The 22,554-nt window shown below is 31.2% G+C and overlaps 3 long non-coding RNA genes across 4 annotated transcripts in view; all 3 read right to left on the bottom strand.

The window, feature by feature from the left end:
* Positions 1-22,150, bottom strand: part of LOC134695126 (uncharacterized) — a 32,539-nt gene extending 10,389 nt beyond the window's left edge. The window contains exon 1 of the long non-coding RNA XR_010102708.1: positions 21,939-22,150. This is a non-coding gene — a long non-coding RNA (uncharacterized LOC134695126). The remainder of the gene's footprint in view (positions 1-21,938) is intronic.
* On the bottom strand, positions 6,199-11,736 carry LOC134695127 (uncharacterized). 2 transcript variants are annotated; one of them, XR_010102709.1, is made up of 2 exons: positions 10,557-11,736; positions 6,199-7,268 (listed from the first exon to the last, which is right to left on the bottom strand). It is a non-coding gene; the product is annotated as an uncharacterized LOC134695127 (long non-coding RNA). The 2 variants fall into 2 exon arrangements; XR_010102710.1 differs by having other exon boundaries at positions 6,199-6,361.
* On the bottom strand, positions 12,441-13,786 carry LOC134695128 (uncharacterized). The gene is made up of 2 exons (XR_010102711.1): positions 13,481-13,786; positions 12,441-13,430 (listed from the first exon to the last, which is right to left on the bottom strand). It is a non-coding gene; the product is annotated as an uncharacterized LOC134695128 (long non-coding RNA).
* Positions 22,151-22,554: the final 404 nt, after the last annotated feature.

Here is a 22,554-nt window from a genome sequence, read left to right as displayed (position 1 = left end):
AGTTTTAACTATTTTTTGTCTAGATACTAGCTTTTGATCATAAACAAGCTTCTGTCTAATTTTAAGTTTGTTACAAATCCAGAATATTTGAAGAAAGTTATTAAAATTTTAAAAACTTTAGTGAATGTATTGTATCCTGGCATTTATAAGTAGAAAATGGAAAAATTAATTTGTTTCATTTACAAAATTTACTTCTGGGTACTATCTTATGATCATATACAAGCTTCGGTGGAAGTTTTAGAAATCCAGAATAGTTTTAGAAAGTTATAAAAATTTCAAAAAACTTAAACTAAAGAGTGAATTTTTGTGATCGCCAATGATGACGCTGCTGACAGAATGTAGGATGGCTAAGTCTCATGTTTTTTTCAATTAAAGTTGAAGGCTCGACAAAAAGTATTAATGGTTTAAAAAGAATGTTAAATAAAATTTGTTGAATAGTGTTTAATCAAATTTTGCAGAGGTACATGCTTCCAATTGGCTTCCCTCAGAGTTACATGCCTCTAATTGGGACCGCACTGCCAGGGGTACTGCTTCTAATTAGCTTTAGCAGACAGAGGTATATATGTACTGCTTCAAATCAGCTTCGCAACAAGACAGAGGGTATGTGCTCCCAATTAGCTTCACTAAGAGGTACATGCTTCCAATTGGCTTCGCTCAGACAAACGTACTGCTTCCAGTGTCAAAATGGTACGGTATGCAAGTCTGTACTATATCCAGCCTAGTAAATGGTACATAATTGCAAGTCAAATGTCGTCCAAATATACAAAAACATATTTTATTTAACATTCTTGATCTAGTTTATTTTCGCATCTACCTTCACTCTCCTATTTATAATTTATCCTGATGGTGACATTGTGAAATGCAAATTATCATTACAGGATTCTGCAGTTCCCTATAGTTTCAATCCTGATGAAGGTGCCATAGGATCCAAAATATGGCTATCTTATCAAATTCACTTTAGCAATCCCTTAATTTTTTTTATTATCTTTTGATTAAAAGAAGCATGTCCTAGTTCTGTCAAAGTTTGGTAAAAATCCAGAATAGTTTATGAATTTAATAAATATTTTAAAAACTTTAACAGCAGACTGAATGTTATGTTAACTTGAAGAAAAACTAAGTCAGTTATAAGTGAAAAATACAGAAAAATGGAATTTTATTTTTACAAAATTTACTTCTGGGTACATGTACTATCTAATCATCATAAACAAGCTTTGGTCCAAGCTTGGTACAAATCCAGGAGAGTTTAAGAAAGTTATCAAAGTTTTTAAAACTTTAACCACAGAGTGAATGTAATATTTCCCAGGAGAAAATCTAAGTCCAGTTACAAGTAAAATACGAAGAAATGGAATTTTATTTTTACAATATTTACTTCTGAATACTATCTTATGATCATTTACAAACTTCTGTCCAAGTTTGGTATAAATCCAGGATAGTTTAAGAAAGCTATTAAAATTTTAAAAACGTTAACCACAGAGTGAATATTTGTGGACGATGCCAATGACGGAATGTAGGATCGCTATGTGTCACTTTTTCAACTTAAGTCAAAGGCTCGACAAAAGGAGGATCCAACCTCTCCAGAACTCCCACCCTCTGAATCTACCACTGCCCCTAAAGTATGGTACATGATCTAATTTGAACCTGCTTAGTTATAAAAAAGAAGATGAGGTATGATTGCCAATGAGACAACTATCCACTATCCACTAAAGACCAAAATGACACAAACATTAACAATTATAATATGTTTAAAGTGAATATTGTATGCAATTTTTAAAAGAAATATAAGGGGAATTTCGAAAAGAAGTCATGATGAGTAATTGTTAAATGTGACGAAAAAGTTAAAATTAAAAATAGTTGTTAATTATGTACTGATAATTATAAACCAAATAGTTATACCAAACATTTTTAAAAATTACACTGATTTTAGAAAAATATGATGCCGAATGGACAAATGTCATTTTTAGAAATTTCTTAATTAAATTAAATTTGAAACAAGTTATCTCCCTTGCTTAAAAGTAAAAGTTTTCAGCTGTGTAAAGACAAAGCAAAGAAACAAACAACTATTTCGCTTAAATACAACATTCGAGGCTAATTGATGAAACTTGATTACAAATATTTTTCAAGCATAATGTGAATACTGTGGATTCCTTATTATTGACAGTTATTATTATTATTATTCATGTGAATGACAAATTTTAGGTTTTCACAAAATTATTTTTTTTGGGATTTGTATGGAGAATTTGTAAAATGTCTGAATGAAAGCATATTATTGGGGGTTAGAGTTAAAAATGAACCCAAGAATGATATATTTGAAGCAAAATAATTAGATACTTCTGTTTAATACTAGGGATTTTTATCTAAATAACTCTGGGAAATGATGATAGTTTCAGATAAATAAGAATGAAGGTTTAAGGGGGGTATTTGAAATGATTTAAATACTAATGTTCTTCCCACTTGGTCAAAGCATTAAGTGAATTTAATTTAAAAGGTAGATTATAATTTTGAAATGTTACTTTTACTTCACCATTATCTTGTTAGCAATCAGTGCTTTTAAGAAACAGATACCCTGAAATAATTTTGATGACGCTTAAGTATATAACATTTTGGGTAATTTTTCACAATAAGGTATTTGAATTCAATCTAAGATACAAATATATTTTTAATATTTTGGTTTCCAATACATCATAATATGTCAAATATAATTTAGAATTTGATTAAAGACCTTTGTTTTTGACATTGTTTCTAAAATTATAAAACTTTTTTACAGATTTAAGCTCAAAATTATAATTTTTTTAATACTTAAATTACCAAACAAATATCAAATATTTTCATTTCAGAATTACATATAAAGATTCCCTCAAAAGCAGAACACCATATCCTGAACACTTGAAAACCATGACACCATTCAAAGAACCAATTAAAAAACAAAAGAAACAACCAGACCCTAGCAACTGCAAGCTACTCCAAAGAGAAACTATGTTAGTAATAGATAAGAAACGCAGCGCTCTGAGCTCAATGTATTTCTGAAATGGTCATTTGATATTTGCTTAGTCTTTAAAAAAAAAATCAAGATGAACATTAATGTTCAGCTATGAAACTTTAAATGCAGATCACAAACTTTAATTTAGTTTCAAGTACAAATGTACTGTTATTCTCCAATTTGACAATCAAGATGTATTGAAAACAGTAAAATATTTAGGGAAGTTGTTAAATTACAAAACTGAAATATCAGTTTTATCATTTAAATGAGTGTATCACCAAAAACTGCATGAATTGTTTTGAAAATTTCAACCACCCGAAAGCACTAACAATGCAAACAAGACAATGTTTAAAAATGTTTTATAAATATCTGTTGATCATTTGATCCAAGGACCTTAAACTGTTTTACAACCTAATAAACCTCATCCTAAGTTATTTCAACTATCACCCTTTCTGCATTGATCAATTTGATAAAGAAATTAAATAAATGGGCGTTCCACTCTGGGTTAATCTCCAACCTCTTTTTTAGCTTCAAATGTTGTTGCATATATAAGTATGGAGATTTGTCACATTGGCACTCATACCACATCTTCCTATATATATCAATTTAACTATTGAAATTGATGGGCAAACCATTTTGCTGCATTTCAGAAGAAAATCTTGTTCAATGGTTAAATAGTGTTGTAATCAAATAAAATCAATCTTCTTCCACGGTTTTATCATTTAATATCCAGTTTTTAATGTATATTATAATTCATATGCCCGAATCTTTTTTTGAGTTTTTTTCGGTCAAATTTCTAACTTGGTTGTTCACATAAAATGCTTAATAAAAATCTCTGTCATTTATGTATTCAAGCTGAATATGTTCTCAAAAAAAATACTTTTTGGTAATTTTTAAATATGAAATGAAAATTATTCCAGAATCCACCGACAAGAATCAAATAAGTACCACTTGTATTTATATCGGCATATTTATCTCAATATTTTTAAATTATGAGAAGGTGTCCATGGCTTTAATTAATCAAATTATTATTTGGCTACAGTTATAAATTATTGGATGAAAACTTTTACAACAACAAAAAATTGCTCGACATAATCTTCCAGAATCGTTGATGGTGAATGTTTGGGATAATCATAAATATTTTTTTTTATTACAATATCAACTAATTTCAGAAATTCAAAATCTTATTCAATTAATCTGAACCAAACCATATTTTCCCCAATTACTAAAGACATATCTTAATTTTCAAGCAGTTTTTTACCACTTCCCAAGGGTAAAATATACATGAATTTGATCTTGGCATAGTGTACCTGAATTTTACTTCACAAATTTAGAGCAAAATTGCATCATTTGTTGAAATACCATATCGTATTGATACCCTTATTTTATACAACTTGCCTCCCCTTCTAATTTAGTGAATTTTTATTTCGCTACTCAGTGGCAGAATCCAGAACTTTTCATGAGGGGGCCCCCTCTAGTCATACTACAGTGATTCCTTATATAATCAACCAAAAGGAGTATGTTCGATAATGTCCTAAAATGGCCCCCTTTTTAGCGTAAATTTCAAATTCAGATTAATCGACCAATATCAAGATAAATTACAGCTAATCCATTGACTAGCTAGGATATACACAATTTTGTTGGAAATTTTACGTTTCTGCGTTTCATTATGACGTCACAAGTTGAACTCATATTGATTTTCACGAAAAAATCAATGAAAATGGGTAAATTTCCATAGATTATTGGACAGGAAATATAGAGCGCATACGTCGACAACAAAGATCTTTTAAAATAATATTTGTGAAGACATTTCACACGTCTTATTTGAATCTTAAGCTTGTCAACGCCTGCGCTCTATGTTTCCTGGTCCTTTATTTGGTTGCAATCTGGCTTATTTTGACAAATTTCACCAAAATCCCTTATTTTGACCTTTTTGGGATGTAAAAATTAACGTGTTAGAAGTAAACTTTGACAAAAACAGTTCTGTGTAACTTTCTAACATGTCTTTAAGGCAACTTGAAACAGTTATTGTCTTGTTACTATGAACTTTATAATTGGGGCCAAATATGGCTCTTACCGAACTTACTCCTTTACCCACAAAAGGGGGGGGGCAAGGCTCCCTGGATCCACCTATGCTACTGTCATTCAAGATATCAGTGTTTTCATGTAAACCCGAATCATAATTTGTCATTTTACCTTATATTTTCTGTAAAAAACAATACATTATTATATTCTGGAACAGTTCAATTGTAAAAACTCTTAGAAGCATATCTTAATTTTCTAAAAAAAAAAATATAGAAATTTTTTATTTGTAATCTTTTATTTAACACATTAATTAATTTGGTTATGCATGAAAAAGGTTTGAACATTTATTTTCATATTCGTTGATTAAAGTAAATTAACATTTCCAATAAAAAAAAATTATTCAAGAAATTATTTACTAATTATTTTTGATAGTCCAATGGAATTTTCAAAAAATTTCAATATGTAAAACATTTTGAAGAAAGAGATGAAAAACAAATAAAAATTTCATGTTGCATTTTGACAATTTTTGATAGAATAAATGCAGCACAGAATGAAAAAAAACCATTTTACTTACACAAGTAGTAGATAAGTTAACATATCAAATACTTGCTAACATTCTGTGGTGTCTGAGATCACCCTTTTTTTTGTTTTGGTTGGTGCTTGGTGTCAGATCATTCCTGGTCTTTGGTAAGGTTGTTGTGCCTGAAAGCATCCCTGATCTTTGGAAAGGTTGGTGCATGGTGTGTGAGATCATGCCTGGCTATTTAGTTTAGTTGGTTGCATGGTGCCTGAAAACCTCTTAGGTCTTTGGTTGGGTTGGTGCTTTTTGCCCTAGTTCATGTCTGTTCTTTGTTTTGGTTGGTGCTCAGTGCTGGAGATCATCCCTGGTCTTTGGTTGAATTGGTGCTTGAGAATCTCTCAGGTCTTTGAATGGGTTGTTGCTGTATAATATTTTGTTGTCAGTGTAGACAATTTTCCGTCACTTTTTTTGGTTATGTGTTGTCTTTTTTCACCACATGGTTTGAGATTGTACCTCTTGTTGATCAAAATATCTGACTGTTTTGTTTGAATTTTGAGGATAGTAGTAAAAATACTATTAGAGATATGCTATTCCCAGATGTTCCAGGACATGGATACCTTCATGATTACACTGTGTGTGCTGCTTCCTTGAAAAAAGGTGAAAACAAGATGTCTCATGTTAAATTTTGTGAGGTAGGATATTTCTCGTGTTCCAGGGTGTTCTCAAATTACACCAGTTAATACTTCTGATTGATTTGTTCTGTGGTTTTACCTCATTGACAAAAATACACAGAGACAAAAATAATAAATACTGCATACCTATACATCTTCGTAAGAACTCTGAAATAGATATGAAGAAGAAAGATTAGTTATTTGCACTTCCATAAAAGAAATCTACATGCCACTCTTCTTCTGTCACAACATAGCCAAACTCTAGGGTGTATGACTGAGGTTGCATCTACAACAAAAACAAATTTGTAAATTATTAGTGTTTGAGAATGTTGGTGTCACTTCCATCAAATGAGTCCATGACTGAAACATCCTCTCGGCTGCATCTGCAAAAACAAATCTGTAGTGTCGTGGAGAACGTTGTTGTCACTTTCATCAAACGGGCCCTTTAACAAGCTCATGGTAGAGTGATCTTGTTACTATTGTATAGTGCTGCGGAAACTCTGTGCTACCCTCCCTGGCCTAGTACAACGGAGTCTATCCAACGTCTATGACTGTAACATCCCACTGCTGCAATCTGCGAAAAACAAAATAATAGAATTAATAATCTGTTGTTGAACTCTGAAATGAAATAAAAATACATATACAACATTACACATATAAGAAAAAAATCAATTAAACTTTATTTTATTTTCTTTGAGGTAAATTTCAAAAATTAAATACATATTTTTTTAATTTAACTTTGGTATCTTCCTTTTTTTTATGTAGCTCTTGTTGACCATTATACCAGACTGTTTTAACTATTAGGTATTGTATTTCTAGAAGTTCAAGGACATGCATACATTCTTGACTACACTGTGTGCTGCTTCAATGAAAAAAGGTGAAAATAAGATGTCGTGTTAAATTTTTATGAGGTAGGATATTTTTTGTGTTCCAGAGTGTTCTCTCTCAAATTACACTAGTCAAACTTATTACTTCTGATCGATGTACTGTTCTTTGGGTTTTAACTCATTGACAAAAATACACCAAAAGACAAAAAATAATAAATATTTTATACCTATGCATCTTTGTAAGAACTCTGAAATGGATATAAGAAGAAAGATTAGTAATTTGTCACTTCCATAAAAATGGACATACAGAAGTCTATATGCTACTCTTCTTCTGTCACAACATAGCCAAACTCTAGGGTGTATGACTGAGGTTGCATCTACAACAAAAACAAATTTGTAAATTATTAGTGTTTGAGAATGTTGGTGCCACTTCCATCAAATGAGTCCATGACTGAAACATCCTCTCGGCTGCATCTGCAAAAACAAATCTGTAGTGTTGTGGAGAATGTTGGTGTCACTTTCATCAAACGGGCCCTTTAACAAGCTCATGGTAGAGTGATCTTGCTACTATTGTATAGTGCTGCGGAAACTCTGCGCTACCCTCCCTGGCCTAGTACAACGGAGTCTATCCAACGTCTATGACTGTAACATCCCACTGCTGCAATCTGCAAAAATCAAAATTATAGAATTAATAATCTGTTGTTGAACTCTGAAATGAAATATAAATACATATACAACATTACACATATAAGAATAAAATCAATTAAACTTTATTTTCTTTCCTTTGAAGTAAATTTCAAAATTAAATATTTCTTTTTTAATTTAACTTTTACTTTATTTTCCCACAAAATTTAGCTTTGTAAATGTTGTAAAAATACACAAATTATTAGTCTGTTTCTTTTGTTACCTTTTCTGAAGTTGGACACAGACTTCTTTTTAATGAGTTTTACCGTGCAAATTGCTGTGTTTGTTTTTTCTACATTGGCTCATAGAGGTATAAGTGTGGGTTGAGATCTCTCAAAACATGTTTAACCCACTGCATTTTTGCACCTGTCCCTTGTTAGAAGCCTCTGGACCTTGTTAGTCTCGTAGGTTTTTTAATTTCAGTTCATTTTAATATATGTTTGAGTTTAGTATGACATCAACTTTCACTGACCTAGTGAACATTTTTGTGTAGGGGTCAGCTGAAGCCTGCCTCCAGATGCTGGATTTTCTTGCTGAGTTGAAGAGTCATTAGTTGATTCGGCTGTTTTTTGCTCTTTGGTTGGGTTGTTGTCTCAGACATAATTCTTTTGTATAAGATTTGTACTTTGCAAATAATTGCACTCAAGTGAGTAAAAAATTGAAGCAAAAACATTTGAGTTTTACCACTGAAATAATATTTTTTGTTGGCAAAACTGTTTTATTTTGACATTCTGTTCTTTTTATTATCTGACCAAGCTGAGCAACCATCTACTACAATGGTTCTTATTAAATGTTGTATGCATACAGACCAAAATGAGGTTGAATTGTGGTTTTGGAAAAAAATATGAAATCAGCAATACTTTTCAAATCATTTTTACCAATTTAACTATAAAAATTACTGTTAATAATTACAAGTCATTTCTTCATTATTCCACTTTTATTAATATTTATAAAAAAAACAAAGTGCTGTTATTGTTTATCTAAATCATTGCAAATGCCTCTTTAAGTGATAAATTATCTAAATGTATTTTTTTTTAAGCAGAAGGTGGCTAAATTCACAAGATAATGATAATTAAGTAATTTTTATAACAATTTGAAGCTCCTACCTAAGCTTAGGAATTTGATGGTTTCTTTAATGTTTTTTGAGTGAAAGTGACAAGCTCCAGGAGAGGATCCAGCCATTTTAAAAAGGGGGGTTCCCAACCCAGAGTAAAGGGGGGGAGGGGTGGGGGAGTCAAACTATATGCTCCCATTCAAATGCATTGATAGGCCCCAAAAAAGGGGGGTTCCCAACCCAGATTAAAAGGGGGGGGGTCCAACTATATGCTCCCATTCAAATGCATTGATGGGCCAAAAAAAAGGGGGGTTCCAAATTCCAGACCCCCCACCCACCCCTGGATTCACCACTGAGCTCATTGTGTAAAAGGCATATTCTATTGTGCAAACCATAAGCCTTGCTATCAACAATAAATTTGGTGAAAACTTTATCAAAAATGAAAGTCAAATCTTCTTATCACTAAAAAAAGGTTATATTGCCTTTTGTTCAAACTCATTTACACTCTGACGAAACTAAAAAAAAATCAGTCAAAGTCAATCAAATGTTTAGCATTTACAATGCATATACCATTTCAATGGAACTAACGTACATAAGGTTCTTTGTGACTCAAGAGGTGAAAGCCCATAAAACTACTAACAATGACAAAATGCTTTCCATGTCTCCAACAAAGTTGTCACTAGTACCATTCAACTTCAATCAACATTGTGTTTGTCTTAGTCAAAGTCAAAGTGCAGTGCTAGTGAAATTGTCTCAACAGAGTAGAAATGAGTAAAAAATGTTTTTGAAGATACTTGAACATTTATAAAATTATATTTATTTCAAGATGTAGGACACACGTTTGGACATTTTAGTGTGCTGATTAGGGTCTCCATGCTGTGGTATTTTGTTAGAAGAATGGCATCCTTCATCTTAGTCTTGGAATTTATTTTGAAAAATGAAGAAAAAAATCTTTTGTTGATTGTAAGCATGGCAAAAGGCAAAACAATTTCTGTATTTCTTTTATCTTAGTTATCAATTATATATGTGAGGGGGATTATAAGGACCTATATTGGGACTCAGGAATCTGGTATTTTAAAGCACAGGATTTAGGATAAAGTTGGTTTTTTTTTAATTTCTTGATGTCAGGATCTAAATTTATTTAAATTTCGGGAGCTCAGGATTTTGTGTTTTTAAGCCCGGGATTTCGGGATCAGGACCCCTCTTTAAGTTTTCAGAATTATTCCATGTGGTCAGAGTTATCTCCCATTGATCAAACAACTCCATATTTACTTACATTGTTAAATTTTGAAAAATGACCAGAGCAACTGAATTAATTCTAAAGACCATTCAGGTAGTGGCCATTTTCCTCAATGATAAGAGTGACATTTTTCTCTTGTTGGGGAGTCAAGATTTCCATTATTTTTTTAAACCATAAATTGGCGTATTTAAAATTTGAAACCCCTCAATTTGAAAAGTTTTCTGTATGAAACTTTGTCGTTAAATGGTTAGGCATTGCACAAAACAGGCTCAAGCTTTATTTAAAAAAAAAATTTCACCCTTCAACATGCTCATGTGCTTAGGTCAGATATTTGTGTGTATGTAAGTTATTTGTCAGGCTGTTCATTTTATTCACAAATATTTTAGACTTTGGATGATTTACAAGTTCACGTATTGTATAAACATCAGACTATAGTTGAAACCTCTAGATGGTTTTGGTTATTTATTTTCCTTTGGTCACTGTCTTGTTAATGTATACCCTTGATCCCCCATTTTCCATAATGATGCTTAATATTTAACCAACAATAAGAATACTCACCAAGTATAATTTAAGATGAGGTTCTTACCATACTCTTTGGTAACCCCAAATATACTTAATACATTGCTTACTCTTCAAGGTCATACGGTTCTTCTTTCTGCTCAGTTGTTTGGTCCCTACAAAATATCATTTTATTTTAATATATGAAAGGATTGAAACTCAAAACTGTATTGTTCATCCTTTTTTAATAAAATGTTTATTCAGTCACATGTTTTCCTTGGTACATCTCCTTTAATCAATGCCATATTTCACCTCATTTCTAATATATTTATTTCAAGAAAGATAAAATTAAACACCACTATTATCCAAGGCCGTAGGGCATGTTCATTTAAAGTGAGGCAATTCGCCGAGCTTTTGGGCTTTTTTTTAGGGTGGTTCGGGTACCTCTAACGGTAGAAGCTTTTTCCAGCATTACCATCTATAATAAAAAAATAAAACATATAACAGAAATGCGGTTTTTATTATTAACTAGCCTAGTAAGTAACAAATCAAGTTTCAATATTAAAATTAATCTCTGTTGGTCAACTTAAATTTTCCGATTCTCTTGTGACCTGTACTATCGAAAAGCTTCAACACACGTTCTTATGTATATGTATATATATATGTATGTCCAACAGCAAGTTATAAGCTTTTAAAAGATAAGCATCAATAAGAATATATTTATTATACATAATCATTAACCATAAGAATAGGTACAGAGAAAAATAGACCAACATTGTTACTTAACCGGATTTTTGATGTTCGTATGTCACAAGTGATCACAAGTTATCTTTCACATTATTCTTTCAATTTTCAAGTCATTGGTATGACCTACCGGGGTTCGAACCCACGACCTACTGCACTAGAATCAATGGAACACGCTTGCAAACAACCAGACAATGCTGATCATTAACAGAAAAAGAAACACGAAAAAAATATTTTCAAACAATACCAAAAATGTATTTCATACTTTATCAAAGATAAATAAAAATCAAGAATTGCCTTATACATTAAACTGAGACTTCCATAGAAAAGGCGGTTCGTGATTTTGTTTAAATTAATTATGAATAATTATTATATTTTTGGCCAATGAATTATTTTAGTGTAAAGATTAATAACTATAGCGTTATCGATTTAAAAATAAACCAAGGAAAGTAATAAGCCAGCATACTTATAGGGGGTCTTTATACTCATGAGTTACCTTTTTCAAATTTTTTCTCTTTAAAGAACCCATCTTCAATCAGTTTTGTAATGACATTAAGATTTGTATCATTTTTTTATTTTGATTTGTATTCGGAACACTTATTTTTTTACCGTCATCGCTATGGTAAAAGCTGCAATCGCTGCTGCAGATTGGACATATTGTATGTAGTAGTGTGCTTGTAGATAATGTGAAACGTGAAACTCGCATATTGATAATGTAAAATATATAATTAAACAAAAATGAAACTTTAAAAGTTCGGTCGTTGTTTCAAAAGTGAGGCATTTGCCTCATTTGCCTCCATTACGCTACGGCCCTGTTATCCTATAAAACAAACCTCAAAATTTTAACCAATACATACCCGAGTATTCATTTCCAATGCTGTAAAGCTTCATCATAAACTGATTGATGAAATGCAGCTGGCTGATTTTCTAATCATTGTAATGTTGACTATAGTCTGATTCTCTAATCATTGTAATGTTGACTCTAGTCTGATTTTCTAATCATTGTAATGTTCACTGTAGTCTGATTCTCTAATCATTGTTATGTTGACTATACAGTCTAGGTGTCTGTAAGTCTTCACATTTCTCTGGTTCAACAATTCATCAAAATAAGACTGTTGGCAGGGTTTCCCCTGGGTCATTGCATTGTTGCATTTTGTGGATAATAGTCTTGTAAATTCTCTGAAAAACCAAATGTAATTAACTTTTATATAAAAAATGTATTCAGAAGGTATTGCCAACAAATTCAGTTGGTACACTGTCAGTCTCCTAGACATATACATGAATGTGTCCCCTATTCCTGTTGTTGTAGGTAGATACTATTTGGAAGCAATACCTGGTCAAGTTACATGGATCTTTCAACTTGAAATGCATGATATATTTGCCACAGGGGGTTATGCACCCACAATCAATCATGAATTTTACCATGGTTACAGAACTTATAGTTACAGTTCGATGATGTTTATACAAGAGTAAAAGCTTGAAAACATAACAACTCTAATAAATCAATAAACTTAAAGAAATGGGGTAAAGTCATCATATTGTAATTTCACATGCAACATGAAAAATTAGTGAAATCATTCAATTCTCCAAAAGTAATTTTCTGGAACTTTTAAAATCTAAAATCCAACACAGATCACATTGAATCAATTAATTGCCTTAAAATTCTTTCAAACATATTTCATGTCCCCTAATATTCTAATGAAACAAGAATGTGTCCATAGTACACGGATGCCCCACTCACACTATAATTTTCCATGTTCAGTGGACCGTGTAATTGGGGTCAAAACTTTAATTTGAAATTAAAATTAATAAGATCATATCATAGGGAACATGTGTACTAAGTTTCAAGTAGATGTGACTTAAACTTCATCAAAAACTACCTTGACCAAAAACTTTAACCTGAACTTTGCACTTTCATTTTCTATGTTCAGTGGACCATGAAATTGGGATCAAAACTATAATTTGGCATTAAAATAAGAAAGATCATATCATAGGGAACATGTGTACTAAGTTTCAAGTAGATGTGACTCAGTTTAACTTCATCAAAAACTACCTTGACCAAAAACTTTAACCTGAACTTTGCACTTTCATTTTCTATGTTCAGTGGACCATCGTAGGTGGGGCATAAAAATACCTAGGTCTTTGTCCAAGTAAAAATCAATTTAAACTGATTTGGCTTCTAATTCTAACCTATTGATCACACGACCATATATCGACCATATATCGGTTCAAATTCTAACCTTTTGATCACATGACCATATAGGTGTTACACAACAATCTACTCATTTCACACTTTAGTAACTGGCTGTGCAGAAAAATATCTACTGACAAAGGACATACTGCAAATAAATTATGTAACTGAACTTTACTCAGATCAATAACAAAAACGTGAAAAAAGTGTTAAAACAATTGAGATTAAACCATGTACATAATATTTATTACCACCAAAACGGCTGTAAGTAAATCGAGGATCAAGGACAATATAATGGAGAATCAAGTCTTCTACTTTTTACATCAGAGGCCCCTGAGGGGCCTCGGGTGTATTGCCATCGCCTACTTTTCAAAGATCTTCAAAGATCAAAGAAATGCATATATAATTCGTGTTGGGAAATTAACCGTATGAACCCGCGGACAATAGTGCAGAACAAAATTCCTTGTTGCTTCTTTAAAATTCATGTTTTCAATGGATACTAAGATTTTTTTGATTTTTTTAAATGCAAATTAATAATATGAAAATGTTTTGTCATTAGAAATATTCCTATATTAATCAAACGATCTTCAATATCAATGATATTCCGAAAAATTGTTGTTGCAGATGAATACCACGAATGCATATTCATCAAGTGAGCAAGAGCGAGCGAGAGAAAATCAATTCACGCAATTACACACAGAAAGGTAATTATATTTCAATTATTTGATTTAGAGTAACATCTTTAAACCGTTTGTAGCATATTTGTCTATAACCGTAGCAAAATCAGGAATATTTAATCTGACACAATATTAAAATCATTTTTCAGGCCCGTCCCCCGCAGCCATTTTGAAAATACCAGCAGATTGGGTAGGAGTAACTAGAACCTGCAAGGCCGTTAAAGATAACTTAAGGTTACTTTCTTTGTATTCTTAAATGCAACAATTTGTGTTTTTTTTTAAAGATCTCAACAATTTTTTAAGTTAAATTTCTTTTCTTCGTAAATAACAAGTAGATTGATCACTTGGACACACTTGGAACTATTTTCTTTTTTTTAAGGTACTGTTTCGGATTTTCGCTCCTTCTCCGACTTAGTTACTTGCATTAGTATATTTGAATAATTACGTCCCTTGACTAGAAAAAAAAGCGGATTTTGTTAATGAATTTGTAAGTAATTCTAAACTTATATATAATTATTGGTTGAAATAATTGTATTTTACATGTATGTAATATTCAGAGTTTTCTTCCAATAGAGATGGACTATTTTTGAGTGTTGCTCGTAAAAGCAAGAGTCTTATTTTACACTGAAATTCAGAATTTGGGTAAATCACATTTACTGAATTACAATAAGTGACGTTGTCCGTACCATTTACTAGCCTCTAGATATATTTGAAGAATCCCTACAATTTTAGAGGTATAAATTCCGGGTCCGTTCGCGCCCATTCACGTTCGCACCCACTCATGTTCGCCCCCTTTCACTTTCGCACCCCACATGTTCGCACCCAAAGTCCGTTCGCACCCTACATGTTCGCGCCCAATTTTAATTGGTTTTGTGTTTAATAACTCTGTAATCAAGTTTTGCCAAGTAGTATTCTTAAAAGTATAATTGATTTCATTGTCTCAGAATAAATCGAGACAGCATTTTTTATGTGTTGAATAAATCTTAATCATGTTTTTGAGAGTGTATTGTTAAAGAAAATAAATTATTCCTGTCTTATTAAAGTGGGATTCTGTCAACGTTTTATTTTGTGTTGAATAACACTTAATCATGTTTAGTTTAGTGTATTACCTATAACTTTTTTTCATAGACTTGTTTCAAAATGAAGTGAGATTCTGACTACGTTTTTTTGTGTGCGTTGAATGAATTTTATCATGTTTTGGTTTATATTATAGTGTATTGCTATATTTTATTATTTAATTGTTTTAGATCAAATGGACCAAGCTGTTAAAAACAATTATCTTTTCATTTAAAATATTTAATCTTTTACTCATACCAAGCTATAAATACATTCAGTATTTACATCAAAGCAATTAAAACAAAAATCATGATTTTCCAATTATTCAACTGGAATTTGAATTAAAATTGGTCACGAACGTGTAGGGTGCGAAAGTATATTGGGCGCGAACGCACCTGATGCCGTAGTATTGTATAATTTTGGACCATGTCACATGTACATGTATTGCCAAAATTATTAAGTTGTGTAATCCATGTAAAATTTTAGGTATTTGAATAAGACATATGTTCACGCATACATGAGTACTTGAGCAAATACAATCAGTTTCCAATCACTACGAGCACCCATGAGATCTTAAATTGAGCAAATATGATCACTTACATTTATGAGTAAAATTTGAGCTAGATCTACTCAATTGAGTTAGATATATCAATTTTGAGACTAATTTAAATGGTAATTTGAGCACACATGTATCTATATATACTAATGAGAGCGATATTGGGATTCTGTATGAGTAAACTTAGCAAATCTTTATCATGTTTATAGAGACAAACCTATGAGCACTATACCATGTATACCCTGCATATGACTGCAAGAGATATTTTAAAAGTTTTCTGGAACCCCAGATTAAAAGTTGAAGTAACATTGCAAAGGGTTAGTGTATTATTTTATAAAAATGTTAAAATTGAGAATGGAAATGGGGAATGTGTCAAAAAGACAACAACCTGACCAAAGAAAAAAAAAACAACAGCAGAAGGTCACCAACAGGTCTTCAAAGTAGCGAGAAATTCACGAAACCAGAGGCGTCCTTCAGTTAGCCCCTAATCAAATATATAATAGTTCAGTGATAATGAACGCCATACTAATTTCCAAATTGTACACAAGAAACCAAAATTAAAATATTACATGACTAACAAAGACCAGAGGCTCCTGACTTGGGACAGGCGCAAAAATCCGGCGGGGTTATGTAAGTGAGATCTCAACCCTCTCCCTATACCTCTAGCCAATTTTGAAAAGTAAACGCATAACAATACGCACATTAAAATTCAGTTCAAGAGAAGTCTGAGTCTGATGTCAGAAGATGTAACCATAGAAAATAAACAAAATGACAATAATACATAAAAAACAAAAGACTACTAGCAGTTAACTGACATGCCAGCTCCAGACTTCAATAAAACTGACTGAAAGAGTATGATTTCATCATATGAATATCAAGCACAATTCTTCCTGTTAGGGGTTTAGTATCATACCATCATAACATATATAAGAACATAACCAGTGTCATGCCAACAACTGTTTTTTTAATAAATGTGTTTAGTTCCAATGCAAAGACCCTATAAGTGAATCGATATTAACGCCAAAATATGCAATCTTTAATGACCTGATAACAGTATCGTTACTATATTCCTTCTTAAAAAGTCTATTCAAAGGTTTGTTAGTTTCTGAGGTGAATACTGACACCTGTGTGCTTTATAAAGAATATTTCCATAAAAAATTGGATGTGAAATACCTGAACGTTTAAGAAGTCTGCATGTTGAGCTATATTGGATAAATAATGTCCTTATACCGCTGATAAAATTGAGTAAATGTAATGACTAGGTTGTGATATGGAAAACCCTGGTGTAATAATTTTTCAGTAATACATAAATTTCTCTCGTTAAAATCTAAAACATTGTTACATTGTGTACATACACGAAAGAATCATACAAGTTGAGATATATAAACACTGTAAGTAGGTGACAAGGGAGCTTCACGATCTAAAAATGGATTGTGATCTCTTTTATCATAAATTTTAGTATGTTAATTGTTTAAAATGTTTAATGTTTTTGTTTATTTATTATTTTGTGGAAATTTAAATCTCAAGAATCTTTCTGTGAGTTTGCATGAATAATTCCATGTTCTAATTTGTACCAGAGGTCAGAGTCATGCATAAGTTAACATGGATTTAAAATGTCCACAATTAAAACCACAAGTACATAATATAAAAAAGAAGATGTGGTATGATTGCCAATGGCACAACTATCCACAAAAGACCAAAATGACATGTATATTCTAGATAATTCAAACAAAATGTTCAGCAACATTTAACATGTTTAAAGCAACCTTTCTATTTTATTCCCAAACATAATTGTTATTACCTAAACAACCTTGTTTCAAAGCAGTTTAGATTTCTATCAAATTGGATGAGAATCCAGGAGTTTTAAAGGGGGAGGGGTCTAGCAAGTCAACACTTTGGGTAAAACTATATAAAAAAAGGACTACGCATTTACCATACATGGAGCTCCTCGAAAAAGTATGCCTTAAGCTCCTTCCTCCCCCCAAAAGTATGCCTTAGCAATTTTAAACACTCTTACGCTGTCTATTCATGTAGCTGTACATTAGAGCCTATGAGATTACAATCTGAGTAGACATCTGAATCACAGAAAATCAACCTATAAATATTTTCATGTATAAATTGATAATTAAATTTTAACCAATTTATACATTTTTTTAAATTTATTTTTGATAATTTTTTGTTCATTTAAAAATATAGGGACAACAGAGTTGGTGTATGTGGGTTCGATTCCCACCCTAGGCATTCATTTATATTGGCTGGTGCAAAGCGGGCAGTTAAGCTTAGTGGCCCCACACCGACTCTGTTGTTCATACATGTATGTCACTTAAAAGAATCAGGCGGCCTTCTTCAGGTCTTGCCATCTCTATTTTTCTATTTGTAAATCATACACAACAAAACTATTGAATAATTGTATGTTATATGCTAACTATTTTTGTATGTGTGCAACTATATAGTCATAATGCCAATCTAACAGTTTTCATTTGACCACATAATCATTGATAATTCACAAAGTTAAGTATCCTAGTTCAAGTCAGTATCTCAGATATGATATATATTTATAGCATAGCAAATAATGTTATATGTACTATATTGTAAGGTGAACATATCTGTCCGACAAGTATAATATAAACACCTGCCATTTATCAATAATTCAACACAACTTGAGGTCCTCTGATGTTCAGTACTTCAGTACTTTGATTGAATTATGGCTTTATCATCTTTATAATTGATTGATCTCTGTATTGCCTCTCAGCTAAGAGTTTTGAACGGACGTTTTATTGGTGATATGCTGGGAAATATGACATGTTTTAAACCCAGTGGGTGTAGTACTGTTGACTATGCCTTGACCAGTGTGGACCTCATTAACTCTGTTAGTTTTTTTCAAATATTAGAACCTTCATATTTATCTGATCATGCTCAAATTGTAGTCTTTTTAAAAGGGTGTATATCCATGCAAAATATGAATATAGACAGAAAATATAGTGAGATAGATATGACATTTAAATGGGAGACTATTTCTAAGGAAAAATTATATACTGTTTTAGAAGAAAGCAGCACTAGAGTTGAAATACTTGGTTATGAAAATACACCATTTGAAATAAATTGTTCTGGGGTTGAAATAGCAGAACAACAACTAAATAATATATTTAAAACATTAACCATGCGCTCATGTAAAATTATTAAATCCTTTCGTAAAAAGAAATTAAAAAAGAAAAAGCCATGGGAAGATAGAGAACTAGCTGATGTAAAGAAAACTGTATCAAATCTAGCCAAATTATTACGAATAAATCCTTATAACCTCAATTTAAGAAATAATTTCCTAGGTCACTGTAAACTGTGTAAAAAATTAATAAAAAGAAAGAAAAATCAATTTAAAAAGGAAATATTTAGTCAGCTTTCAGCCCTTAGAGATACAGACCCTAAACAATATTGGAAATTATTAAAGTCATTAAAATATGAGAACACTGATAAAAAAATTGAGCTTCAAGCTGGTGTTCCAGAAATTATTGATCATTTTAAGCATCAAGGAGAGTCTGTAAACTATGATAAAGAATTTTAAACTAAAATTGAAACCGATATATTAAATGAAACTGATGCACTTTTATTCAATGAGGTAACTGAAAAACCTTTTACTATCAATGAAGTAAATAAATGTATACAAAAATTAAAAACTGGGAAAAGCTCTGGTCCAGACCAAATTTGTAATGAAATTATTAAATATAGTGGTGTTGTTACTTGTAAAGCTATTACTAAGCTTTTTAATTTAATTCTTGATTCTGGTAAATATCCATCAAACTGGAGAAAATCTTTTACCATACTTATTCATAAAGCTGGAGATAAGCTAGATATTAATAACTATAGGGGAATTTCCCTTCAAAATTGTATTGCTAAACTTTTCAGTGCTGTTATTAATTCTAGAGTTGTAACTTACTATGAAGACAAGTTTTCAGTTCATCAATTTGGATTTAGAAATAATCATAGGACAGCAGATAGTATTTTTATTCTAAAAACTTTAATGATAAAATATTTGACAAAAAAGAAGAGTAAAATTTACTCTTGCTTTGTTGATTTGCGTCGTGCTTTTGACACTGTTTGGCATGCTGGTCTCTTATACAAATTAAAGAAGGATGATGTTGGAAAGAAAATATTTGAAGTAATTAAAGATATGTATAAGTGTTGTGAATCTTCAGTTAAAATAGATAATAAACAATCTGAATTTTTTGAAATAGATAAAGGGGTCAAACAAGGGGACAGTTTGAGCCCCACATTGTTTAATTGTTTTATTAATGATCTCCATTCAATTTTTGATGGGACATGTGATCCTGTGTCCTTAGATAAAACATCAATAAGTAGTCTTAGTTTTGCTGATGATCTTTTAATATTATCAGAATCACTAATCTGCTTTGAATAAACTGGAAAAATATTGCTACAAATGGCAGCTGACTGTAAATACAAATAAAACAAAAGTTATGATTTTTCATTCTAGAAATTCTTTTGAGTCAAAATTTTTTTATAAACAAAATCAGTTAACTGAAGTTAAAGAGTATAATTTTCTTGGGAACAAAATTGATAATAAAGGAAAATTTAAGAGATCTACACATGAACTATCCAAAAAAGCGCTTAAAGCGTTATTTTCACTAAAAAAATATATGTCTAATTTTCATCATGTCCCTGTTGATTTATCATGTAAATTATTTGATTCACTTATTAAACCCATAATTTTATATAATAGCGAGATCTGGTTTATGGAAGATTATTACTCAATTTATAGAGCCATAAATAGAGCCACTTTGCATGGAACTAACTGTGATATTTTATCATTGACAGATAGATTCAGCTTTGAGAAAGTGCATCATAAGTTTTGTAAAACTGTTCTTGGAATTAAAAAAACCTCATGTAATATAGCTGCAAAGTCTGAGTTAGGACGATTTTCACTTGACTCTTTTATTAAAACTCAAGTTTTATTATATTTTTGTCGAATAAACTGCCATGAAATAAACCCTCTTGTTAAAGAAGCTTTTGCAGTAAATAAGTCTATGTCTGAAGATGGAATATATACTTGGTACACTTTTGCCAAGCATATTTTTAAAGAATTTAATATTGATGAAGAACAATATGTTGATTCTGATAAACCTTTTAAACTTATAAAAAATTCACTCAAAAAAACTTTTAAATGTATAGTGAAGGAAAAGAATGAAATTAAATTTGAGGACTACCTGCACAATCTAAACAATTTTAATAGTCGTCAGCTTTTAATAAAATTACGTGTAAGTGATCATAATTTGGAAATTTAATTAGGACGTTACAAAAAAATTCAAAGAGAACACAGACTGTGCAAAGTCTGTAAAATTTTAGATGATGAGGAACACTTTTTCCTTCATTGCCAAATTAACAGTAATGTAAGACATTCCCTTATAAATGCAATTAAAACCCATTATCCTAATTTTAACCAGCTTGACTCAAACTCTAAACTTAAAACTATTCTAGATCCCAATAAAGATATTTTGTCTAGTGTTGTAGACTATATAAAGCAATCTATGGAATTGCGAAAATAAGGTCCACATTGGTCAATTATTATATACATCTATATATAGATATATGTTATTAATATCAACTTCACTTTTTAAAAACATTTATCATGTATAGATATGTTTCTTGTCACTTGTGTATACATTGTACTATGTTTGCATTTTAACCCGTCAGGGTTTCATGTTTTTTGCAATAAAGATTATATATAAAATACAAATAGACTGCATCTACTATAAACTTGAAAACTGTAAACTTGAAATATAATTCCATGTATCAGTAAAATACGAAAAAGTAAAATAAATATTTTCAAATCTTTGCTATCGATAGTTGAGCAAAAATATGCCATCTGCATTTTCAGTTGGTGCAACCTTTTCAAACATCACGATACTTGCTACAGCATCGACTCAGGCACTTGTTTTGTAGTAACCAGTGCATGCTCTAGTTTATTTTTTTTTTTATTTATTCCGATGTCAATGAACACGATTGATTGTTGGTTACTTGGTGTCCAGTGGCAAATATTTCATGCATATTCAGGACGATCAATGAACACGAGCCAACTTATTAAATTTCATCAGATAGTCTTCTATATCATATCTTAATTTTTCGAAAAAGATTTCAAAAGTCGTGTTTTGATCCATATTTTTTATAATGAAAATAATCTGGGAAAATACCAAGGGGTTAATATCTACCTTGAGTATGTGTGGTTTCACGAACAGTTCAAATCAAATCTTTTGCTTCTGTAAACTGCATGTGTCCATCTTGTTCGTTTGAAGACAAAGTGCTATTTGAAACACTTCGGCGGGAAGTTTTCCACTGGTCAACAATGAAGGGTCTAAAAACTCCAAACCAATGAAAACTCACAAAATAAGACACACCCTCGGTATTAAAACTGCTCACAAAATTTATTTGACAACAGCTAGCCTTTTTTAACAATAAAATTTAGATCTCAAATCGAGCATAAAAAGGTGTGATAATACATTTGATATAAAAATGACTTGTAAAGATCTTTTTTTATCCTAAAGACTCATGAAATTAAGAGACCGTGGCATTTTATACATAAACAGTTACAAATAATAAATAAGAAACAACACGAACTCCATTAAAAAAGTTACAATTAAATATGTATCATAATCTAGTTGTTCTTTATCACTTAGATCACATTTTTTTCCACTTAGATCACATTTTTTTCCAGATCCATCAATAGAACAAACACTACCAGCTTCAATTGGCAACTTGTGACTTCCACATCTAAATTTATTAATAGTATACATCATTTCAGGTGGGGAAACAGAGAGATATTTCTCA

Source organism: Mytilus trossulus, chromosome 13 (genome assembly GCF_036588685.1).
Source record: "Mytilus trossulus isolate FHL-02 chromosome 13, PNRI_Mtr1.1.1.hap1, whole genome shotgun sequence".
Classification (NCBI taxonomy): domain Eukaryota; kingdom Metazoa; phylum Mollusca; class Bivalvia; order Mytilida; family Mytilidae; genus Mytilus; species Mytilus trossulus.
Note: the sequence above shows the minus strand (reverse complement) of the source record. Positions and strands in the feature narration are given on the sequence as shown.